The 25,061-nt window shown below is 33.9% G+C and overlaps 1 protein-coding gene and 1 long non-coding RNA gene across 5 annotated transcripts in view; one reads left to right on the forward strand and one right to left on the reverse strand.

The window, feature by feature from the left end:
• The window catches only part of timeout (circadian regulator timeout), a 166,786-nt gene that overhangs the window by 26,265 nt on the left and 115,460 nt on the right, over positions 1-25,061 (reverse strand).
• LOC149032992 (uncharacterized) overlaps positions 1-25,061 on the forward strand; it is a 58,954-nt gene that overhangs the window by 20,522 nt on the left and 13,371 nt on the right. For 2 of the 4 annotated variants that reach the window (XR_016176145.1, XR_016176146.1), the window contains exon 2: positions 14,646-14,930. This is a non-coding gene — a long non-coding RNA (uncharacterized LOC149032992). Of the gene's footprint in view, positions 1-12,288; positions 13,778-14,645; positions 19,493-25,061 lie in introns of those variants that run through there. The other 2 variants (XR_016176144.1, XR_016176143.1) reach the window with 2 other exon arrangements.

Consider the following 25,061-nt stretch of genomic DNA (forward strand, 5'->3'; position numbering starts at 1 on the left):
TCTGCCTTTGTTTGACTTTCAAGCACGTCCTGGATTCTCTGACCCGAAAAATACGTGAAAGAGATAAAAGGTTGAATTGAAATATAGATACTTTTGGCGATCCTCGAAATAAAGGGTATTTTCAACAAGGAGAAAAAAAATCTCTTTATTTTTTCTTTTTAAAGTTATCATTGTTAAAATACATAAAACATTTTAATTCAGAAACACAAACATTTCGAAGTTTTATAATTCCATTCTAAAGTATTTCAACGATGTCACATAGCAATAATATTATATTTTCTGAAAGTAAAAAAACAATAAAGTATTATCCTAGCAGTTTAAAAAATATTTCATTTGTTATTATTAAAAAAACTATTATTGTCAATTTTATTCAGTATTTATCTGCAATGCGAACTTTCGGATATTAAATTTATACTTTACAATATTACTTACGTACTTTTAATTAAATTTTCTCGGTCTCTTTTTCTATTTGCTATTAAGAAAAAGATGAAGAAGAAAAAGAAGAAGAAGAAAAAAAAGAATAAAAGATAAATAACAGAAAAAAGTGGGTGTACGTCGAGAAACTTTTCGTTTAGATTTGACACGATTCTTTTAGTGATGATAACTCGACTCTTGGTGTTCACTCGAGGAAATCAGGAAATAAGTTTTTTTTTCTTATATTTCTTTTCTTTTTCTTTCTTTCTTTTCCTATTATGCCTCCGCGATTCCGTTTGGATTCAAAAGGCTGAGCCACTCTTAATTCAGTTTCTTCTTTCTTACATAGCAGCATGAAGGAAAAAGAGAATTGGTATATCGCGTAGAAGAAAATTATATTACGATTGCTTGTGAGAAAAAGCGTTATTATCTTTCTTATTTGCAAAATGGCAAATGAAAATGATATTAACGTGAAAAAAATTAAATTAAATGTCAATTGACTGTACATTATCTACGGTGAATAAAATGAAATGATTCGTAGTGTTTTGTAAGTATATTATCGTTTTCAAAGTACTTTCTTATTTTTCATAGTATAAAAAATGATTTTATTTCTCGTAAGAAGAAAATATTTTGTTCATTTATTTGTTTCGATGAATTAAAAGAGTGTGAAATAGAAAACTAACTTTGTCTAAATTTTGTACAGTTAACACGTGTCGATTCTTTTTAACTATAATTATTTTTGATTATTTATCTATAAATAGTAGTTACAGGAAAAAGTGCTTTTTATTCACGTACAAGGCAAGCTTTCGGATACGTGAACGTAGTTTGCTAAGAGCACCGTTGATCTTACCTACCGTCATCCATGAATATCAAAAAGTTACTTCACCTTTTGTTATAATACCTTATTATACGTAGAACAGTTTGGTCTTACGTATTCTCGAACATTTCAAACGATCCATGAAAACTTAAACGTAGCGTTAGTAAGGATAGTCATTGTAGGATGGTATTATGTTAAGTATATCTTATATAAGTATTTTGTTGTTTCATGCTTGCATGACTTTAGAACTTGTTGAAATAATGTAGTGTGGGTGGTGCCTCTTAGCTTTTGAAAATGTCTATTGTATTTAACAACCTACCATATACCTTTGTTACAACGTAAAATATCGAATCTACACAAAGCTGTAGAAACGTTTAACAGGTATAAAAAAAAAAAGAAAGTACCTAAATTTATTTTAATTTTAGTATTATTTTTTATCGCATTTATTCTTGGTATTGATATCTAAAAAATTATATGGTTTATTTAAAAAAATATATTCTATATATTGTAATTTTTACTGAAGAAGTAACAAATCGAGAAAAAGCAAAACTGTTACTATGCGTTCTTCGATAAAAATCTTCGATAATCTTTTCCAATTCCCGAACGACCATAGTCGGAATCGTAGAAGTGAATTCTAGTTGAAGCTAGCTAGAACTATCTTATCCAGCATCTCGTTACTTTTCTCCACGGCTATGAGCATTCGATCGTCGAAGCAGAAAAAGTCGTTAGAGAGTTTTCAATGAAACCCATTCTTGGTTAATATCCGAAGCTATCGATTATTCGGCATAGAACGATCAACGAACAAAAGGGTGGTTTGGTCTAGCATTCCAGACCGTAAAATTGTATAGTATACGGTTTTCCATAGTTGTTACGAAAGATAAACCAATTCGGGGAATTGTGTTTGTCGTTTTTAATCGTGGTAACGTATACAGTTTTCAGAAAATTGGGCAAAATTTCGAGTTCGATAAAAAAAAAAGAAAAAAGAGAGAGAGAAAAAAATACAACCACGAGAAAGAATAAAAAAAAATTTTCGTAAACGTAAATATCGACACAAACTCGTTTAACGTAAACGATCGTTAATAAAATATCAAACGAATTTCTAATTGTTATTAAACGTAATCGTATATCCGTTGCAATTTTAATGTATTTGCATAGTTCGCATAATGATTCGAATGACATTATGTTTGCTTTACCCTGACCCGAAAAGCACAAGTTTAAATTACAACGAGAGAATAAAGTGGATAGCATTATCAAAATTCGAAGGAAGAATAGAACAGAATCGTTGAACTTTGATCTCCTTAGCGTTAATCGATTATATTCAACTCGATATCAGGATGCGAAACGATACGAGCTTGATTCTCGATCTTTTCAAATTGCAAGGCTACCTGTTATAAAAGATTTGGTACTTTAGTTTGAAGTAAGAAAGAGCGAAGGAAAGTACATTTGAGAAACTTTAACTTGGTGTATTAAGTTTAAAGATCGACAAAAGCAATCGATCTTAGAAGTTTTAGTCCAAAGGAAAGTTAATTACAAGGAAGTCATTTCCATGATGAAATATGTTCAAACGGGTATCCTTGTTCTTTAAAAGCTTCCGGTTTAACAACAAGAACACCGAACATGACGAATCAACATTTTCTTCTCTATCCAGCTACCTACATTCTCACGACTTTCAAATTTAACTCGATCGGATGATAGTAATATCTTAACTTTAGGAAACTAACGTACGATCTTCGAGCACGTTGAAACTTCCTCTATCTCTTTTACTCTCACCATCTTTCTCAATAATGCGTCATCGATCTTCGGGCTTCCGCACGAAACGTTAAGTTCGATCAGACTTCCTTAGTTCACGAGGAACATCTCTGCAGTATAGGTAAAACTTTACGTCTCTAACTATTCTCTTGTCTTTTATGCTTTGAAAAAGAGAGAAACAAAAAGAGAGCACGAAGTTAACATTTTCCCTCAGCATATACTTGAATGAAGAAGAAAAAAGAGAAAATCACCGATCGGTAAAGGGGAAAAAAAAACGAACGTTTTACGTTTCTACGACTGATGTGTAAATAGTATAAAAAAAAGGTATAGGGCCTAGAATATAAGGCGCTTACGAGCGTTGTGTAACACACATAGGTTCTCGAAGATTTTCAAGAAGGAAAAACGTAAACTTTTCTTTTATACACACACACATATATATATACATACCCATATATCTATATATAAAACATACATTGTATATATCTTTCCCCTTCTCTTTTTCTTTTCTTCTTTTTACTATATACACGTAAAAATGTATCTCTTTCTCTCTTACTTTCTCTCTTCTACTAGCGAGCCAAACTACCGGTGTCTGTACGAAAATTTCGTATTCCACTGTCGTCACGGTCCGGCACGACTATTAGGCTGGTAACTACTTATTCAAACCGGATCGCTCGAAACACCCTCCTTCTTCGAGGTTCTTGTCAAGCCAAGCACGTTTTCCCAGCAGATCTGCACGCCCCACCCCTTTCCACCCTACTCCCCCCTTCATTCCCCACTCCTAAAATCCTCACTCTATCTCTCTTTTTCTTTCTTTCTCTCTTTCTACGTCGTTCCATCTCACTTTTTCGTTTTCCGTCCCACCACTCATTCTCGACTACACGACCTTCCTTCCTTCCTTCCTTGCTTCTATAACGATGCACCTACTCTTCTCTCTACCCTTCCATTTTCATTATTTCTACCTCCTATCCGTCTCTATCTTTTAATGTACAGTCAGCTGTTCTTTTTCTACTCTTTCTCGAGAAAAAGTCCCTTTCTTTCTCTTTTATTTCTGTCTTATTTGAGACACTTTATCGTTTAACGATGTATCCGTTTCGACTAAACTCTGTGTATTTATCAAGCTCTTTAAAATAAGATTCGACGTTTGTTACGAGTTAGATAGCTGTTGAATTATTGAATGCGAATAATTTAATAATTCTGATCGAGATCGAAGAGAAACAAAATAACTAATGAGAGAATAAACGTGAAATGACGTGAATTTGACATTGCTTTATTATGTTACACTTTCATTCTATTCGATATTTTAATTATTTTCGTTAATATATTTTGACTTATTTAACTATAATACTCGATATTATTCTGAATTAATTATTATTTTATTTACTATTATCTGTATTTATTTCATTTTTATGTTAGCTCAAGCACTTACGAATTGGGCGAAGTGGGGAAGTTTTTTTCGAAACTTTGTGATTATTTGAGCATCACAGGATTTTGTAGACACGAATAAAAGGAAGTACGCTGACGACATTGAAGGATTATTTCGAGTCAAGGTAGGATGTGTAAATTTACTCGACTTTCCTATGTTTGATGAAGATGACTGATATTTTTATATTTTATATTGATTGAAAATAAAAAAAGAAAATATACATGTTGGATTTAATGTACGTTGATTTAAGTTTGAATATCAATGATATGTTGTTTTATGTTACAACATATTTATTTGTATAATATTTAATCCCTTAGCACTTCATCTTTATTGGAATATATTATAGTATATTATCAAGTTATTCGTAAAAATAAAATTTTTTAAATATTCTGAAAATAATATAATTAACTCAAATCTAACATTCGCAGAATAAATTCATGAATTTAATTATGCTCATCAAAATAATAAGGAAAATAAAACATTATTATTATAATATTACATATATACAATATTCGATAAATTTTATTCACATTAATCTCATTTTACTAAAATTAACGAGAGAAATTGAAAGAGATAAAATATCGAAAAAAACTCTTATGACGAATTAATAAAATAGAATTTTCTCCATAATTGAATGTTTGAGAAGATATAGGCAGTAAAAATCCCGAGAAGGTAAGGGTAAATAATTTGGAATCCTATGAAATCTATATGTTTATGGTCAAAGTTTACGAATCGAATTTTGTCGATTCAGAAGCTACATTTCTCCTTTTACATCTGCCTGTAGGATTTCTTTTCGTATGTTCCATAAACACGGAGAGTATGATGATGGAGATAAAATAACAGTCGTAAAATCATTCTCAGAATATTAGCTTGAAAGCTGCTCTTCCTAATAATATTTGGAATTAAACGCCATAAAACAAGAATAGGTTGATATTAGAGAAACGAAGATATTAAATGTAGTATAATATTATTTATAATAATAAAATATAATTTTAATACAATGAAATTTTTCCTATGTAATATTGTCCATAATTTTATCGTAATTATTAAACATTATTTTGAAAATAATTATCGATAAAGTCACATGAGCGTTAAAATCGATGATCACGAGCTTTGTTCGCATCGTCCTTTCATAAGCCTCGACGATGGTTGATACTTATCCTATAATATGCTCTTCCGTCTACGCGTTTAGCACCTGTCTAATTATCCGTAAAATAGGCTATTCTCTCGGACGGCCTTTATGACTTTGACGATATCGTGACTGGTATTGCTCACGCTACGCGTTTGCCTGCTTCGGTACAATATACTAAATGGTCAACGAGCCAACGAAGCATTTTCAAAGAATCGAGACAAGATCTCATAACTCTAAATTCAATGAGTTTAAAACGCATAAACATGTATCAAGTATTATATCCATTTGGTGTTGAACGATATTCGACTATATAGAGTAGGTTAACATTCGTAAACATGAATGAATTATATGTACACACATTTATATATATATATATATATATATATATATATATATATATATAAAAGTTTCTTTGTATTTTGCTGATAGATTAATTCAGCATCGCATAATTTTCGTAATATTATTTGAATTTGACAAGCTGACACATTGTAAAGTAATTTAAAAAAAAAAAAAAGAACAGTTGTCGTTACGTGTGGCAAGAAGCTTGTTCAAGCGTTTTTAATTTGTATATTTAAATGTCACAGATGTTTCTCATTCTGATCGATCAATCACTGAAAAAGTCAATGAAATGATATTAGAGAAAATTGATTAAAATTCGCAAACTAACGTTCGTGATTAAGAAATTAGCAAATGAGTAAACTTTTAGCCAGTAATGAATATAGTAATTTAAAATGAATAATATAATTATTTCGATTGAACGCTTCTGTTTTCGTCAGTTGAATAAACCACGGGGTATTATGTAAAGCAGTGAAACGTCACAATGAAGTGTTATGTGTAAATAATATAATTTGTTTCACACGGAAGGATTGAATCGTATAATTCCAATGGGAATTGACAAAATTCGAATCTGAGAACAAATATCTTGATAAAAGCCAGCTATGGAAGGAAGTATTCGCATTTGAAGCGGGAGAACAAACAAAATCGTTTTCTTTCTTCTCTTTTTTCCTTCTCTTCTATTTTCCATGTTCGTAAAACACGAGCGAAAGTAGCCGATTTTATTTTTACCTTCGATAAAAGGATAGAGTGGAAAGTTGAAAGATTCGATAATTTTGTAAAGAGCAATATATAATAAGTGTCAAAGAAAAAATTCGGTCGAATTAGTGAGTTGATTTTACTTTACTTTTTTTTTTGTCTTCCTCTTTTTTTCTCATTTTCATTTCTCTTCCAAATTTCTTTTGTGTTCTATTTTTTTCGCAATATTTAGTAAAAGCAAAATTGATTGCTCCATGAAATTTTGCACAAAGAAAGAAGAGAGAGAGAGAGAGAGAGAGAGAGAGAAAGAGAAGGGGATAGGTAACGCGATTTAAATAAAAAAATTTGACGAACATAAAACTGATCGGCGATACGATATAAATGAAATGAAAATGTAATTTATTCGGGATTGTAACGGCAATGTTACGAGATAAACGGTGAAAGCTTTTGCTTTCCCTTTCGATCGGATAGTGGCAAATTCTATCGTAGTCACCTCGTGAATTGGAAATCAATGACGGACGGAGCACGCACAAAGGCTCGAATCGTGTACGAGGATTTTTCGTTACTTTGACTGGATCCCCCCTCTTCTCGTCGCGCAATTACCATCGTTTCCTTTCGCTTTGATCATATTGATCCGTAAACCAAGCAGAAAATTGGAATAGCTAGAGAAAGAGAACGAGTAAGCAAGCAGGCAAGCAGGCAAGCAGGCAAGCAAGCAGGCAAGCAGGCAAGCAAGCAAGTAGGCAAGCAAGCAACAAACAGGGAGGACGCGAAACGCACAGAAACAGAGCCGCCTATTAATTATTTATAGTAATGTGATATTGATCCGTCTGGCCACTTTCCACCACACCGACCGGTGGTAAACCCCCATACGCTTACTACGTATCCCATCGTTTCTGATAGGCGTATATACGCCGCCATCATTAGCGTTATGGCCAAAGGATATAATCGTTCAACGAAATGCTGATCCTCATTCGTTTCAATAAACACTAAATTTTCCCTTACTCCTTTGCCAATATCATTTTAAGAAATTTCCAAACCCAAAAGCTTTGGATTAAATGTTCATGTCAAATCCTACTACTTCTCGTTCAAATTATCGAGAACCTTGTTAACCTTTCTGTCCTATCCCTTGCGAGATACTTTAACTACCTTTGATTTCGAATTATCGAGATTTTCTGTGAACAAACAAATGAACGAAATAAACGAATTACCAGACTTAACGGATTTCTGGGAATAATAACTATTTAAATAGATTGTATTTTGCATATATTGTATATACATTCAAATTGGTTATATTATTGAGTGTTTTTTCTATTATTTTTACACGTAGACTAATAATTACTACTTAATTCTCATTTGAATTTATTCACTGATAGTCCTACGTTTTACGAAAATTTTTGTACGATTCTGATTATCATCGAAAAGAAAAAAGTAATTAGCGGACCAATTTATTTAATATAGTAGATGATCATAAAATTTGTTAGCCCTATAAAAAACTATTCTAAACGAACTATTATAAGCGAGACTAATAATCGACTAATCATATATAAGGTTTGTTTTTTAACCGATTAAGATCAATTTGATATTTCATTAATGTCTTGTTTTCTTTCCCTTTTTCATATACCTACTCGTTATCGGAAATATTGGAAAATGATATCTACGATTTGCTTGCGATATATTTTTTAATAAGTCCGTATAATTAAATTATAGAAATGCAATTTGAATATTTCTCTGAGTGAGCGTATATTAAATTTTGATAGAAATGTATCATGTTTTATTTTAATATTTTTGTTCCAACTCATGTCAAATACCGCAACATCGAAGCAATGTCAACCGATGCCAAAGAAATGAATTCTTGTAATACGTTATACAGCAGTGAAATTATTTAATACTTCAAAATATATGAGTATCATGTTTCGCATTTATCGAAACGTTTGTAACATACGAATATTTTGTACACGTATACATTTACAATACTACATTTTCCGTAAAAAAATTGATTTAACAAAAAAAAAAAAAAAAAAAGAAAAAAAGAGAAAAATGTAGAATCGATCGGAAAGTCCATTAAAAAAAAAACACTATTAAAAAAAAAAAAAAAAAGAATTGCTCGTAAACATAGAAAGGAGAGAATCCCATGGTTATGATAGAGAATCGTGGTACGCATCTATAGATACCTAGACCTCCTACTATATAGATATATCTCGTTTCTACTTCATGCTTTTATCTGAAATTAAAAGGCCACTTCGCTGGTTGGAAGCATATCACGCAACGGTCCATCGGTGCAGACGTACCAACGATGACCAGTTTTCAAAGCATTAACGTGAACTCATTCAGTTCTCTCTTCTCTTACACATACAAGTATATGTTTCCTGGGACGAAATTGGAAGCGGAAAACGTCAGCAATGAAAATAACGGTAGGCACATTCTCTATCTAGCTGGCCAGGCTAGCTAGTCAGAAAGCTAGCCAACTAGCTAGCTAGCTTGCTAGCAAGCAAGTAACAATGTCCTTGCCAGCCACCAGCTATTTCCATCCATTCACGAGGGAAGCAACACACAGCTATCAACAACGGTAACGCTCTAATTTGCAGCAGTCACCTACTATCTTTCCTACTTCCACCAAGCATACCAACATCACCAACTTCAACATTAACACCAAGACCAACTCGTTTCATCTTTTACTCCTATCTCAATAATGACCACCGTGGTCTTTCTCTGTCGCTTACTTCCTACTGGGTATTTTCTAAAAACCTCTTTTACGACTTTTCCCTTGTGTTTACGGCGACGTTAACGGTTGACTTGCCGCAATTCCGCGTCAACGAATTAACTTCCCGCGTCTAGGTTTTTTTCCCTCATTGGAGATGAATTTACAACCATCTCATTTTCAATGTCCGACTTATACACACACTAAAAATCGTAAAAATAATAAAAGAGGAGACCAGCAAATCCACTTTCTTAGTTTGGACGTGTTTAATAAATATTTCGTTTGTATAATGGAAGGGCTGCTTCGTAATTTTTGTATAATTTTTTCTTCTAACAAGTCACATGCTTATGAGTTATTCAAAATCAAGCGACTTTATTTTTCAGTCAGATTTTTACTTTATTTTCTCTTTCACGAAAATTCACTTTTCGATCATAACGTAATTAATATAATAAAAATAATTAATATTATATTTAATTATTACAATATTGTTATAAAATTTGTCCGATAAATTTGTTCATAAGATCGACGATTATTAACGACTACCTATAAAGACTTGTTAAATCGTCAGTGTAAAGCTTCTTTTCACTTTACTTGGGGGATATTATAAACAAATATGAAAAGAAATGATTAATCGCATTGTAATATTTGAACAGGGTTCTCTACGCACCAGGAGTCACGTGATGTTGATAAGTCTCGAAATGTCCCGACGCTCTCCAGCAAAGTCAGCAAGTTTCTGCTTTCTGATCTACAAACAACTCTAAAGAGTAACGCAGCAAATACTGCCACTAATGAACGTGGTAATTAAAATCTCCCTGAAGGACCATACTTTTTGCTTACGCATGTCGTATATATGCGCAAATATACATACATCTACACCATATACATTAAATACATATCTGGTTAGATGAACCGATCAATGTTATCCGTTTACCGTTTTATTTTTTTATTTCTGTCTGGTTGAGATAATTACAAAATACGAAAATACGTAAATAAAAAATAAAACCAAAAAGAAACCACCAACGTGGCAATGAATATCGCGTAAAGCTTATGCGTGTTTCAAATTAAACATAAAATACAAATTTTAAAATCTACAATTTCCATTGTGAATTTTTGAAGATCCTTCAACTATTAACAATAATGATATACTGATAAAATATCTCGGGAAATTGTACAAAAATATCTGTATTGATAATTTAACAATTGTCTGATATTAAAACTATTAAATTCTTTAAATTCGATATTTAAAAATTGGAATTTTACTTTTGCACACACATATATATATATATATATATATATTACGAAATGAACTATGAGCATTTTAATTTAACGCAAATTATACATATCTATTTTATCGCTAAGCCATTCATGCCCCTGTTCGTTTGATATTGATTTTCAAGGGATAATCCACTTCGACATGGAAATACTTGCCTGCCTCTCGTTCCATTTTCTATGTTTCTATTAATTACTCCAATGTGATATAATGTATTATAGCGAGTTATTTGTGAAAAGTAACTAGAAATTTCCATACAACGTTCGACAAACAAAACAAGTATCCATTTGAGTATATTTATTTATATGCACAACAAGAAGTCGGAAAAAACTAAATCTAATTACCAAGGCATTGTAGCGTATCGTGTTTAATGTACTAATTAAAATCTCATGGAAGGCAAGGATTCTTTTGTTTTGTTTAACGCTCCAAACGGAAAGCTCATTGTTTGCTGTTGGTAACTTTAGTTAAGACGTAACTTCCGCCTTTACTCGGCCACGATACCTTCGCCATTAGAAATTCTACTTCCGTTTCGCGTATTCCTGGGAAACGGAAATGAAGCTTTATGAATAAGAGCGAAAGATAAAATTACGTCTCATTTGGAGAAAATTTTTGTATCTTTCTTGTTGGACTATCTAAAATCACAATAGAAGTAAATTTATTTTCTTTTTTCTTTTTCAACTAAATATTTCAAATTTAAGAACAATGAGACAAAATTTTCAAATACTGTTATTATTGTAACCATTGTTGTAGATTTTTAAATGTAAAACAGGACGGAACGATTTTTGGTGTCCATCATCGATGAATTCGTATATACGTTAGCTCGATGATGGAAAAATGGGAGAAATAAAGAACGGAAAGAGAAAAGAGTAACTTCAATACATGTAGCTACACGTTCGCTTCCGATAATCTATATCCCGATCGACTATGCATTTACATACATATATATCTCAACATATCCTCCTCTAACGTGTACTTTTTTCTTCTTTACCTAGCCTCGCGTGTCCGGCAACAACATGCACCCGAAACATTGTTCTCTCTCGAAGCAAGAGGACAAGATGCATTCTTCAGCCTCAATATCGGGGCTGAGCTCCGAGTATTCTATGGTATATATGCATGTATAAAGAAACGTTGGCCAGTATTGTGAAAGCATATCGTAGAAAAGCTTTACAAAATGGTAACGTTAGAAAACAAGAAAAAGAAAAGGAAAAAGAAAAAGAAAAAGAAAAAGAAAAAGAAAAAGAAAAAGAAAAAGAAAAAGAAAAAGAAGAAGAAGAAGAAGAGAAAAATGGAAAATAGAAAATAGATAGAGACAGACAGAGGGAAAGAAAGAAAGAGAGAAAGAAATGTCCCCATAGCTGGACACCGATTTTTATTATACTCAATCTACGTGCTAGGAGATTCTTGAAAGTGAAGTTACGTGACTGCTCGTTTTTGAGGGTAAATGTGGCTCAGGATTGAAACCATTTCCAGGTATATTTTGCGCTAGTATGCTTCTCTTTTTCCCTCCTATGTTACGAACTACATTCTACTACAAGCTTGTTTGTCAGTATAAGAAAAAAACTTACTCTCGGTGGGGAACTTGCAAACGTTGCTTTCTCTTGCTATCATGATAGAGGAAACGAGGTGGGTGCGTAGTAAAGAAGAATAACGGCAAAACGGATGTTCTTTACGTTAAGTCTTAAAAGTACGAGCTTGCTCACAATAACGTTACGAATATATATATATATATATATATATATATATATATATATGTAATGTTAGGTGCAGTGAACACGTTGATCCTCTACTTTGCGATGCCATTACATAAGTATTCGGTTTTCCGCTAGAAATGGAAACGAAAGAATCGTTAGAAACCTACACTCTGATGTAGTGAACTGAATATTTTAATGATGTGCATCGCGATACCCTGCAATAAGAGTTAAGAATCGTTAAACTGTACCGGTGTGTTGCGTTCTCATTAAAATTATAACTTTTATTTCGTTTAGACATAAACGGCAAGCGTTAACGATGATTCTAAGATGTCATCGAATTATAGAATATTGACGTTAAACAAGAAAAAGAGAGAATAAAAGCAAAAAAAGAATTTTTTAAAAATATTAAGAGGAAAATTCAATTTTTCGTTTTCTCGTAAGATCAATCCAAATTTTTAATATCTCTGCTAGAGTAATTATTCTTGGAGTTTCGATATGAAGTTACTTTACAGGATGCTCCTGAAGAAATCTGCAATCCAAAATACCCTTTCAGCATCCACGAAGAACGGCACCGGGTTCGCTGTTGCTTTATGCATGCGCACGACTAACTGATACTCGAAACTACCTAGGGTTGGATGGTGATATAAACTGTAAACCGATAGGAAAGTATGGTGGATGTGTGTATTAGGGTTACGAAGGTACTACGATTACACGTTGAGGGATATTTTACGTTACCTCGGTAATTTCATCGGGCGACACTCGTCCTAGCTAGTTTTGGATTTGATCCAAAGAAGGGCACCGATAATATCGTTTTAGTGACATAAAATACCCACCATTATCGTACGGAATGAACTTCTGCTAGAATCCAAGCGGTATAATAAAGAGCTTGGGAGTTTGGCAAGGTTCATTTTTTCCATCTCTTTTCTTTCCATATCGAACGACGTCCCATCCCTCTCTCTTACCATTGACAAAAGTGTCCTCGTTTTCTCGACTGCGCTTAGGAAAGCGTCGAACCGAGCGAAGTCCATCGTCTGGCTCGTCGTGTATGCTTCAACTGGACTTCTCTAGTGGATGAAGAAAGAAAGAAAGAAAGAGAGAGAGAGAGAGAGAAAGAGAGAGTAGTAGAGCAGACAAAAGAAAAGAAATAGATAGAGAAAAAAGAAAAAGAAAAAAAAGAAAAAGAGAATGACAGTGAGAGTGAGAGGAACGTACGAAGCGTCCACGTTGAACCAGAAATTCCCGACTCGTCGCAGAGCGGAAAATTGCAGAAAATGCGAAACTTCGCGGACGATAAGCGCTCGCTCGTACGAGTAACATACGTTCCACCGAGGGAAGCTCGTATCGTCGATGTACGTCGGACTCTCTCTTCAGTGTGTGTACTTCTCTCGTTCGGCCAACATTCGCTAGTGTGTACGCGCGCCTTCAGTGACGTAACCATGCGAACGCCAATGTGGACGACGACGGCGACGACCATGCGACAGCCAGGATAACAAAATTCCGTTGATTCGACGACTAGAGAGTAGCAATCGTGGTGACTGGGACCATTTGGTATTTGCATACGAAATTATGGCTGATCTGTCGGTCGGTTGGTCGATTCTAGAACCATCCCTTTCCGACCAAATTGTTACCCCCTTTCTATCACCTTGTTTTTACTCTTTCAGATTTTCTATTTATACGCCAAATGATAAATTTTTCTTTTCGATATAACAAATCAATTGATGCAATATAAATTATCTATTGTATTCATATTGTGTCTAAGCTTTATTTTTTGTATGAATTTTAAATACCAAAGAAAAAAAGAAATATATTTTGCAAACATCTAAAAATATTATTTGAATCGAAGAAAAATAGTAGTTACGTTACTGCGTTCTCTCACGTATAGGAAGGAGACTTTTCGGTTTGGTATATAACGTCGTCTCTCCCTTCCTCCTTCCCCTTTCCTTTCTACCGCGTTCTCGAGAGTCTTTTTCCCTTCTCTCGAATGCTCTCCCTTTTCCTATTTGAAACGTTTGCCAACGACTATTTATCGCGAGGGCTCGTTGCCGAAAAACGAAGAACACTTTGGAAACGGTACCTCGCGTCGCTTGCTCGAATGAGACAGCTGGGATGACACTTTGAAACAGAGACGTACGGATTTAATCGGGGCTACGTCGAACTTCCAAACGAAATATGGCAATACCGAAGTTACTCTTGGTTTACGAGAAATTTTTTTTTTATTGAAACGTGTCGTTCCCGTCGTAAAGCTGGTCCCCTTTTTAAAATCGTTTTGGCGTTTTCAATCGTATTTCCAATACGTTCAATCGTTCGATGAATTCCATTATGTTCTATCGTACTCTTTCGAATTTTATTTTCTTTTATATAATATATATAGAACACATAAATTAAAATCAATAAAATATTTGTGTTATTTTTAAAGTGTTACAGAAAAGAAAAGAAAAGGAAAAAGAAAAAAAGAAACAAGTGACAATAATCCGAGCAACGAATTTAGCAAAGGAAGCAATCCAAAATGTCTCAAGGGTCCTAATCGAGAAGTCGAGAGAGCAAAGAGAACATCCTTGAACTTTGGCCGAGGTAAAATCTTCAGGCTTGCCCTGGTACAGTAAAGCGACGTCGTTGAATCTTCTCCTTTGGACCAATCGATCGGACAACAGAGAGGAACGACACCTCCGGTGTCCGCGGTAATCCTCAGCAAATCCTCATGGTATATACACACACATGTATATATATAGATATCCCACGTAAACGGTATCTGTCTCGATTAACGATAAAAAAAACTTCTGAGAAATGCAACCAACATGAGATTCGGTAATTTCTTTTTTGTTGGACTATTTTCTTTTTTCTTTATAAAAGAAAATTTTCTTTTATCTTCATTTTATTATGAATAATACAATATAATGTTACTCGATTTACGTTACGATTAATGTCAATGCCGATACAATAGAGTAAGAAAACCGATGATGCTAGACCAGAATCAGGGTGGTCGTAAAGCGTGAAAGAATATTTCTCCGAGAGAATATAAGTGTTAGGTCAAAGCTGGCGATCACTTTTAGACTATCGAATTACGGTGTGTTCCGTGTCCGGCATAATCCTTGCCAAATCCTGCTAGTATATGTAGAACGTAAAAGGGGTCCCTGTGGTGCCGCGGTCCGAGAAGATAGAGAGAGAGAGAGAGAGAGAGAGAGAGAGAGAGAGAGGAGAGGTGAACGGGTTGATAGTAGTCGGAGGAGGTGGGGATGAAATTGACCACTGTCGTTGGCACTTGAGGACCGACCGGCAATTACGAGGTATCCCCATGGCCCATTGCCACTGTTGGATGCAGCTTGGCGTCGCTGGTTGGTCGCTCGGTTGTCTGCTCGAGGATATACATACCTCAGCATTGTTCCTATAGGGTTGCATCTCCGAGCCTTTGGAGAGAAAGAGATAGAGGACATCAGCATCCTCCTGTTCATCTACTCTTTTCTTCTCATGTTCAGTATCCCTCCTCCTCTCTATGCAAACACGGCCAGTATCCTACGGCCGCTCTTCTAAATCACTACTATCTCCTGGTTTAACTAACAATGCTTGCTGGCTTGCCTCTAGCTGTGGATCCTTTAGCCTGCTTATTATCTTCAAGCTCGCTTTATCTAGGCTTGTTCGGATGAAAACTTTCTGAACACTTTTCACGAGAGCCCAAACTCCCGCTTTTTGTAATAACTTTGTTATTTTATTCTTTATCTCTCTATTTTTCTCTATCTTTTGATATTCTTTTTTCTTGGTAGCACAATGACGAGCGGTAGGAGTGAATTGCAAAATTTAAAATATGCTATCACGTGTATGTATCTCTCTTTGATATTTGCGCCATGTGTGTTTGTCTAATATAGCGTTACTTGTGCTTTGCCCTATCGGCTTCTTTCTCTCTCTCTCTTTCTCTCTCTCTTGTCTGCTCTGTACTCTCTGTTTCTCTGTCTCTTTCACCCTTTAACTGGAATCTACATTGGCTCGCTCGATTTACGCATACGGTTTAATCAATGTGTTTCGATCTATCCGACTGAATATTTAGCGAGCTCGATTCATGTTTAATGGCACGGACTATTCTCGAGGTAAACGATCGGTTCTGTAATGACGGAACTCACCGAAAATTCATCTAAATCCTTCGATCGAACGTAATTATCGTATCCTGTTTTCGACATTGAACCCTCAGTGCCTTTTCTTCAATCCCTTTCCACCTTCTATTACTCGACGAAATTGAATCGGCAACACGGATGTCGAGAAATCTCAATATCTTGAAGAAAGATATAAAGAGGCGATCGTAATGGTAGAATATAGTCGAGTGTCTTTGCATCGACAAACGATAAATTAAAGGATAAAATGCTTATATTCGTCGGGATACTGAGAATTTAGAAAAGTTGTGAGTTCCTTTTCATTTTCAAGACCAATTGATTTTTCTTTTATGATTCTATTTACAATCTTGCAATATATCGTTGGATAATTTTTCTTCGTTTGCTATTCCTTTGGAAAACTTTTTGAAAAATTATACTTTAAAATTTGTTTTTTGTTATTCCGACAAGTCATTTTATAAGAAAGTCAAAAGGAAAAAAGTTGTTTGGTATTTTTAAGATGTATCTGCTTACATGCATATGTAACCCCATAGAATGGCATCGCTTGCTTGTTCGGAATACAACGAACGTGGTGACCGTATCTCATATCATCTATGTACGTTCTCGCTCTTTGTCACTTTAACACGTTCCCTTTCTTTCTCTTTCTTTCTCTCTCTCTCTCTCTCTCTCTCTCTCTCTTTCACTGTTTCTCGTGGTTCTTTCATTGTCGAAACGTAGCTTATTTTTGCCGTGAATTCCTCGTGCGAATGCGACTGTTTACCGGCTCGCGTGATTTATGACCGTCGGCTTGAACTTGCCGTGGTAAGCTTTTACCCTCCTCCCCGTTAAAAAAAAAAAAAATAAAAAAAACTGAATGCACGAGGCTTTCGCAATATATTACGGTGTCATGGCTCATTCCAATTTCGTGAACTCGGTATCTCTGACGCCAACGACAACGACAACGACGACGACGACAACAACGAATAACGATGGAAAACGTTATAACGCAGGATTGAGCAGAAAAACTTTTACTCTCTAAAGAAAATCTTCACGTTAGTATGATAAGTTTATCATTTAAATGTATATTAATTTAGTATGAATATGGTCAAAGACAGAAAGATTAAGAAGATAAGTGAATAAAATTGTCGTAAATTTTCTTAAAAATTATTAAACCTACTTTACATTAATTTTATCTTTGTAAGATAAGGAAAGTAAATGTAACGTCAAGGTTTTATGGAAGATCCACGAATCGAATGAATTCTTGATATTACTGTTGTCAAGTTAAAGCTTCCTTAGTTAGTGCAATATTCTAGATAGGAGTGTTGTAACAAGGTAGCACTCGTCGGACGTGTAGACTTGGCAGTCAAATGTTAACGACAAGAAGGGACAAGAAAGATAAGAGGCATAAGTTAATACGATGTAATGGTTAGAATAACTGTTAGACGGAAGTCATGTTGCGGTCAGGTGAGGACAGACACGTACATATAATAAGATTATCCGCTTATCCGAACGTCTAGCTTCTAACAAACAGACACTAGCCAACGATGGACCGCCTTCTAATGCTTGCTACAGGTGTGTTATCTGTATCTGTTTCTAAGTAGTACGAGCTGTGAGTATGGCTAAGTTGCAAATGCAATCTCAGCGAGTTGAGTTCGGTTAGCAGCATTAAATTTTGTCAATTTTATCCATTTTGTCGCGGTTAGAAACAAAAAGCATCACTTTTATCATACACGTTATCAAGATATTTGCTTTCGATAGGAAAATTTCAATCAATCCGTTTTATTATTACCACAAAAGAAATCTTTACGAATTTTTCATAATAATAATATAAATTTAATTTACGAGAGGGAATCTATAAAAATGTGAAATTCTTTCAAGATGAAAGAAATGTAATATTATAATTAGGTAGAACGAAAGAATGTAATTATAAAATAATACTGAAAAGGACTCTTTCATTTCTCGAATAAAATTGAAAAGATGAACGGTATGAATAGTCTTTGTATCGACTCATAGAAATTGTAAGTCACAACGGAGCCACTTCGAAAGTCTTGTAAACTTCGTAGTCTCGTAATGGCACTTAGGTAACATAGTGAATTCGTAGGGTTTCAAGTTGATAATATTACCAGTAATTTTAATTACTCAACAGAGACTATCGGAAGGAAAGATGAAAACACGTGGCGAATAAAACGTAGAAATGCAAAGTTGAAACTTTATTCCATCGGAAGAGAAAAGGATACATGATGGTTAGAAGTTGCCTTGTACGATATTACTAAGAGAGAACGTTCAATTAAAGGTAACGCGGCGTTATCTGAAGCAAGCAACATGAATGTACTGGATGTTACCAAAGGTTCCCTTATTTTTCACTAGCCAACAGTCGTACATTATTTTCAGCGTTACACACCGTTGCCTTCGTCCATTATTCGAACTTTTCAAAGAGTTCTGTCGCTTTTTTGCACGAGTACACGTGGAAATTGTAGCGGAGAAAATGCGAATTCGAAAAATAAAAGATTCGTCCGAATATAAAGATAAAACCAACTGACCTCCAATTTATAAATGTCCCTTTATTATTTTTCTATCTTTTCATTTCTCTCCGCTATCTTTTCTCATTTATTTTCGATTTTAGTTACTAAACGTTTCTTTGAGAAATATTTTATATACAGAGGTAAAGAAAAGATTAATTATTTAGCGACATAAGCTTGACAAATTCATTGTTAACGTTTGATCGTTGAAATGACAAAAAGGGATAGGTAGCTTAAAACAAGTCTTGCGAAATATATCTTCTTAGAAGGTTTAAGTTGCTTTATCCTTTAAAATACACGGTACGTATGTTAATGTTACAGTTTCTTACGAGTACGGTACATTTCTCGTGTAGACATCGGTGTGGTGTTTTCGCAAAAACATGCTCGTTAGTTTTCGCATGTTGCGTAACGTAGTGTTAAGCTCGCATAAAGGACGCATAAGTCAGGGAGAAGTAACGACCGACTTGCTTTTTTGCAGGTTTCACCAGAGTAAAGCAGTCTGTAGGTATTCGTGCGAACGGTATTAGAGTAAACGCGCCCTTTTTTTTTTCTTCCTTTCATCTTCAGACGGAAACTTCCTTTTTGTTTTCATTTATTTTTAACCCGACTTCTTAAGTTAAGAGCCTTACGCAAAAATATGTATATATATGGAATTTGTGTTTCTTCGAACTGACTATAATAATTAATTTAACAACTTTTTACACAAAGAATTACTGAATTTTACTTTTTAGACTTAATTGTAAATCTTTAACGAGATATTTATTAGTAAATTAATTTTTATTTAATTCTTTTAATTATTGATAAATATTTTTCTAAATTATTATTTTTATTTGTTTTAAAATGATATTTTCTTTTAAGGCAAAGTTAGATTTTGGACAAGTTAAACAACTTAATAAACGATTTAATGGCATGAAACAAAGCTTCTCGTAAGGTTTTCAAATCGGGTCAACGTTCTGAGAACGTTCGTTCTTGGGTTTAAGGTGCAACCGTGATTTACGCGAAGAGAAATGCCAGGCGGCCGGTTTGGACAGAAGGACATAAATTACTGAAGCTTAAATCGTGGGATTAATTACAATCTTAGTGAGAGCCTTTACGCGTTATGCTTGTCATCGAACGTAATTCTCCTCTTTAGTAAACCTAAGAAAACGAGGAAGTACTTGCTTATATTACATTTACAAATAACGAAGCTTATGTTAAATGATGTAATTTATTTTCCCCAAAAATTGAAATATCACTATTTATAAATTTCATTTTGAAATAAATGGAAACCTATTTTTTTTAAATATTAAAAAAAAAAGAAAAAATTGTAAGATCCAAAATTCGAACCTAGGATCACCATAAGAGGGCATATGATGAAAGTATTTTGAAAAAGAATAAGTTGAACTTTACAAAGAATGTAAAATAAGTTGAAAATACGAGGAAAGAAAAAAGGAATAAGAAGAATGAAGGACGGGAGATCTTTCTCAGATAGTCGGTTGAGGAAATGAGATCTCGAAGAAGAATGCAGATCAGCATAGAAAAAGTGCAGGCTCTGTTTCCGGTCCGTATCCGTGCAAGTCAGTAAGCTCTCGATCGTATTTCACGTGGAAACGAAGCGAAGATTCTCTTCTTCCTTCTTTACCCCACTTTCACTATCCACCTTGCAGTTTGGGAAAGCGTCGTGCAAAGGATTCGCTTACCGCGAGGAAACGATTTCATTTTTCCTCCGGCTGGGATCGTTTTCAATCGTTCGTTCCCTTTAGCAGTCAATTTTCTCGGATAATCCGGTGCCGATTTTCTACCCTCTCGACCGTTTCTTTTCTCTATTCTCTTCTCTATCTTCATTTTATTCTTTCTTTTTGTGTTTTTTTTTTTTCATTTTCATTTTTATTTATATTTCATACATTCTATCTCTATCTCTTTTTCTCCTTTTTGTTTTTCATTATCAAGTAATTCGTGGTCCAAAAACACGAAGAAAGCAACATCGTAGTAGAAACCAATATTTGCATTTTAGTTCTAGGTGTAGGTGTTTATTGGCACATTTGAATTTCAAGAGTCGTCAAATCGTAAACTCAATCTTGAGTACAAGACATTAATTAATTAATTAATTGCAAGAACGATTTGACACCTGTTAGAGCATTACCGCCCTCAACGTCGTCATTGTCCTCGTCCTCATTCTCATCCTCGACCTCGTCGTCTCCCTCTTCGTCTTCGTCGTCTGATAAGCCGTTATCGTTTAATAGATTAACCATTAATATCTCTGTGTCTCTACGATGAGTACCATCACTTATCATTTTTCTTGATAGACATTGATTGATATTTTTGATCAATTTTACTTCATCAATTTATACTAAAACCGATTATTTTTTATTCTAATTCTTGTTCTTAATATAATATACAAATATTATTTTAAAATCTCATTTGTCTTAAAAAAATAAAATAAAAGATCTTTGTTAAGGCTTAAAATTGTTCAACTCACATTCGTATAGAAATTTTGTTATAATAATGTACAAAATTCGTGTTATAGAGGGTATAAGTTATTCATAAATTATTATTTGAATGAAATATAAATTTTATGTTTATATAAATATAATTTCGATGAATACCTTTGATGATTTTAAATCAATTTTTATCTCTTATTCTTCGGTAAGAGAAAATAAAAAAATGAGAAAAGTATATGGTCGAAGGAGCCAATTTTCGCAGTGTGGCGAAAAATATAGACGATTTTGGACCCTTCCTTCCTCTTTCTCTATTCTTCGATTGCAAAACCGTTTCCGAAACGACGGAACCAAAAACGGTTTGGGTTAATATTCTTTTGGATTATCGTGAAGAATGGACGGAAAATAAAAAAAGGAAGGAATTGGATGATGTCATTTGAAATTTCGTTATTTAGATTTTAGATTAGTCTCGTCTAGTTTATGTAAGATATTATTATGATGGTATTCAAATTATCAATAAATATAAAAATGAAATTGAATCTTTTGTAATCTACATTATATTTCATTCAATACCACGTATTCTAATATTCCAATTTATTTTTACTAATCGGATTATTTTATTTTATCGATATAATATTATATTTACGAGTTTAATATTCGACAAGTTCTTTCTAGGAATGTAAAATATTGTTTGGCAATGCAAGATTTTTCTTTCCTTCTATCCTAGAATTCCCAAGTTTTCAAGAGATCTATTTTAAAGGACGAATGTTAAAAGGTCAAAGGACATGAAAGGAAGACGTTTTCAAATCGTGTGTCGAGTTAGCAGTAGCAGAAGAAGTAGAAAAGCGGAACTTAGCGTAGTATAAATTACGAATATAAATTGTTCGAAGTAGCTCGGGACCGTGTTAGTTATCGTTGAGAGAAAGGTCTTGGATTACGAACGACATACGTTTTCATCGGGTTGCCTCGTCAGGAACAAATAAGAAGGATTCCCCATAGTGGTCGGTTCGAGTCAAACTAGCTTTACCGTGCCGCGGTAAAAGCCTGATGGATAAGACTACTCCAAGTGCCATCATAGATCAGGACTCGGATAAAACCTTCGTCTTGGAAGCTTTAAGACCATCGTAGTACCTCTCACCGTTCATGAACGAGTACGACCAGGCGAATCTTTTGAAACCTATTCAAGCTACTTTCATAGAATCTCAACGAAAGTCTTTCATTACGTTTTTCAATTCGACAAGAACGAGTCATCATCTACTTTCAAACTTTCGAAGAAATCTTTATGATAAAGTATCATGAAAAATGATAACTCTAAAGAAAAATCTTTCTACCTAATGATAACGATTGAAATAATCATTTATTATAAGAAAATAATATTTTTCCTTTTAGCTAAATGATCTAGTGTTAGATTCTCTATGTTAGATTCTACGAACGAATAAAAGAAAAATATTCTACGAATTAATTCCAAATGTCATTAATTATAGGAATAATGACATTATGTAAAATAATTATAGTACGCAACTAGAAACGTGCCATACATATTTATGAGAGTCACTTGTATCTTCGAGCATAACTACGACACGATTTTCCTCGCTTGCATAAATGTATGTATTATATATACGTAAGTGTACTTATAGTTTGCATAAACATGCTTAAATGTGGGTATAGAAAGTTTTATCTAATTTATCATATCATATATACTAATTAATGATATTCCATTTATTTCTTATTATTCGTTATCATTTAGAGATTACATTTTTAAGTAAAAATAATTAATTTATCGAGAAATCGATGGGACGAATCATGTTGAGAGTAAACTAGATCGATTTTTATATTACAAATTGTGTCATTGGTTGAGTAATTTTATTTGGATATATTTTTTTTTTCATTTAGCGTTGTTTATATCGTTTGGAAACTGATTGTGCTTAGTCGCATACTTATAGTCATTCAATTTCTCTAATTTTATGTTACACGTTGGAATACGTGCATGAACTGTATTCTAAAATCATGAGTGACGTATAGAATGAGTGAACGCGTGTGAGCGCGAACGCGTGCAACACTTCCCAATACACACATTTAATTATTGGTGCTTTCGCTCGTCAAACTTCGACCACGAGCAATGAAACGTTAAGTGCGTCGAATATTCAACCGAGCGTGATTTTCACTGGCAACAGTGCGAATGCTATTAATTGTCAGGATTGATTGGAGATGGACCACCAACAGCAGGACAGGTCGCATGTTCGAGGTGGTATCGATTTTCCTACCGGTAACGAGCGTACGTTGTCGCTATTTTTGAGCGTACCTATGGGAGCTGCCCTTATTAATTCCACGTTTGCTAATACACTTTCCTAGAAATTAACAAATACAGTTAATCGTGTGAAAATGGAACCCAGTGTTACAAAAACCAATGATTGAAAAAAAAATAAATGCCTAACGAGTCGCAAAAGTAATGACATTTTTACAAAATTTGTTTCGAGTGAAAATGGATCCCTTTTTTTCTTTTTATCGAAAGGAATAATAACTCTCAATTAAACGAATAAATAGACAATACAATTTTACTTCTCGATAAATTTTAGTATTTAAAATATTTTATTGCGATCATTTTTATGACGACAAATTTACCGTGACGGATATTTTTCACTTATCTTTATGAGGGAGGATCGAAAGAAAATCAGTCGATTCGAAAGAGAGAGGTCGAACGTTAAAAGACCGAAAGTCAAATGAGACCATCAGGATTTTTGCTGTCGCGGAAAAAATCCATCAAGGCAAAATCCTCAATTACATGGAGGGGAGCACGATAATACGGTCTAGTTATCGTAGAGTGTGATTTACGACGCCATTATACTAAAACGGATCGGTTCACCAGTATCCAGTGCGACGTTATCATCATAAAGTAGCAATAAAAATTTATTGGCACGCTTTTCCTAGGGGATTCTACGTTGTACCAGAGAAAGCGGATGCGAAGGTGGCTAGGAAGGTGCTATGGGATTTGAAAAAGCGCATTTCTCCGTATAGAAGCCAATGCAAAATGCTAACTTTTAAGTTCCACTTTTACACGTGACAAACAAATGCTGTTTCTCTCTCTCTCTCTCTCTCTCTCTCTCTCTCTCTTTCTATCGTTACACTTCGATCGACAAAGCATCTGACAACGTTTTATACGTAAAGAATTTTATATGGAGAGGATATGGAAAATTGAAATTACGATTGAAAGAGCCGAATCAGCGTTCGCGCCAATGAAATCGAATATTCTAACATATTTCACATTTATCCGTTGCGATAAGCGAGTTCAATCGCCACAGGATTCTTTCATTATTGAATTTGATTATTTTCATTATTGATGGTGGAGAATATTTTTTTACGTAACACTACGACTTTGTGCTTTTTTATTCGATACCATTGGAAACATTGTTTTGTGATTCGTTTTGATAAATATTGAACAAGAGTCGAACAATTCCTCTGTTAAACGATTATCTTCCGAATTTATTTTAGTAAAATTCACATAGATATATATACACGTACGTGTATAAGTAATTATCTTATATAACGAAAATATATTATTTTTAGACTAAGTAAATATAGATAATAACTTGTATAAATCAAAACTTTAAGAATAAATGTATAATGTAATTTCGCGGTTCATATAGTTGGTCGTATCGTTTCGTTGTAGATAGTTTGCTTCTTCGTATCTCTCATTTCACAAAGTAATCATTAGAAGACTCAAAATCATATTCAAACGAATCGTGAAATTTCATTGCTTAGTGAAATCATTGGAAAATGGGCTAAACGTTAATGCAAAACGATACAAATCATATTCTTACTT

Source organism: Polistes dominula, unplaced genomic scaffold (genome assembly GCF_049000335.1).
Source record: "Polistes dominula isolate Pdom_NZ unplaced genomic scaffold, Pdom_raw_medaka contig_31, whole genome shotgun sequence".
Lineage (NCBI taxonomy): Eukaryota > Metazoa > Arthropoda > Insecta > Hymenoptera > Vespidae > Polistes > Polistes dominula.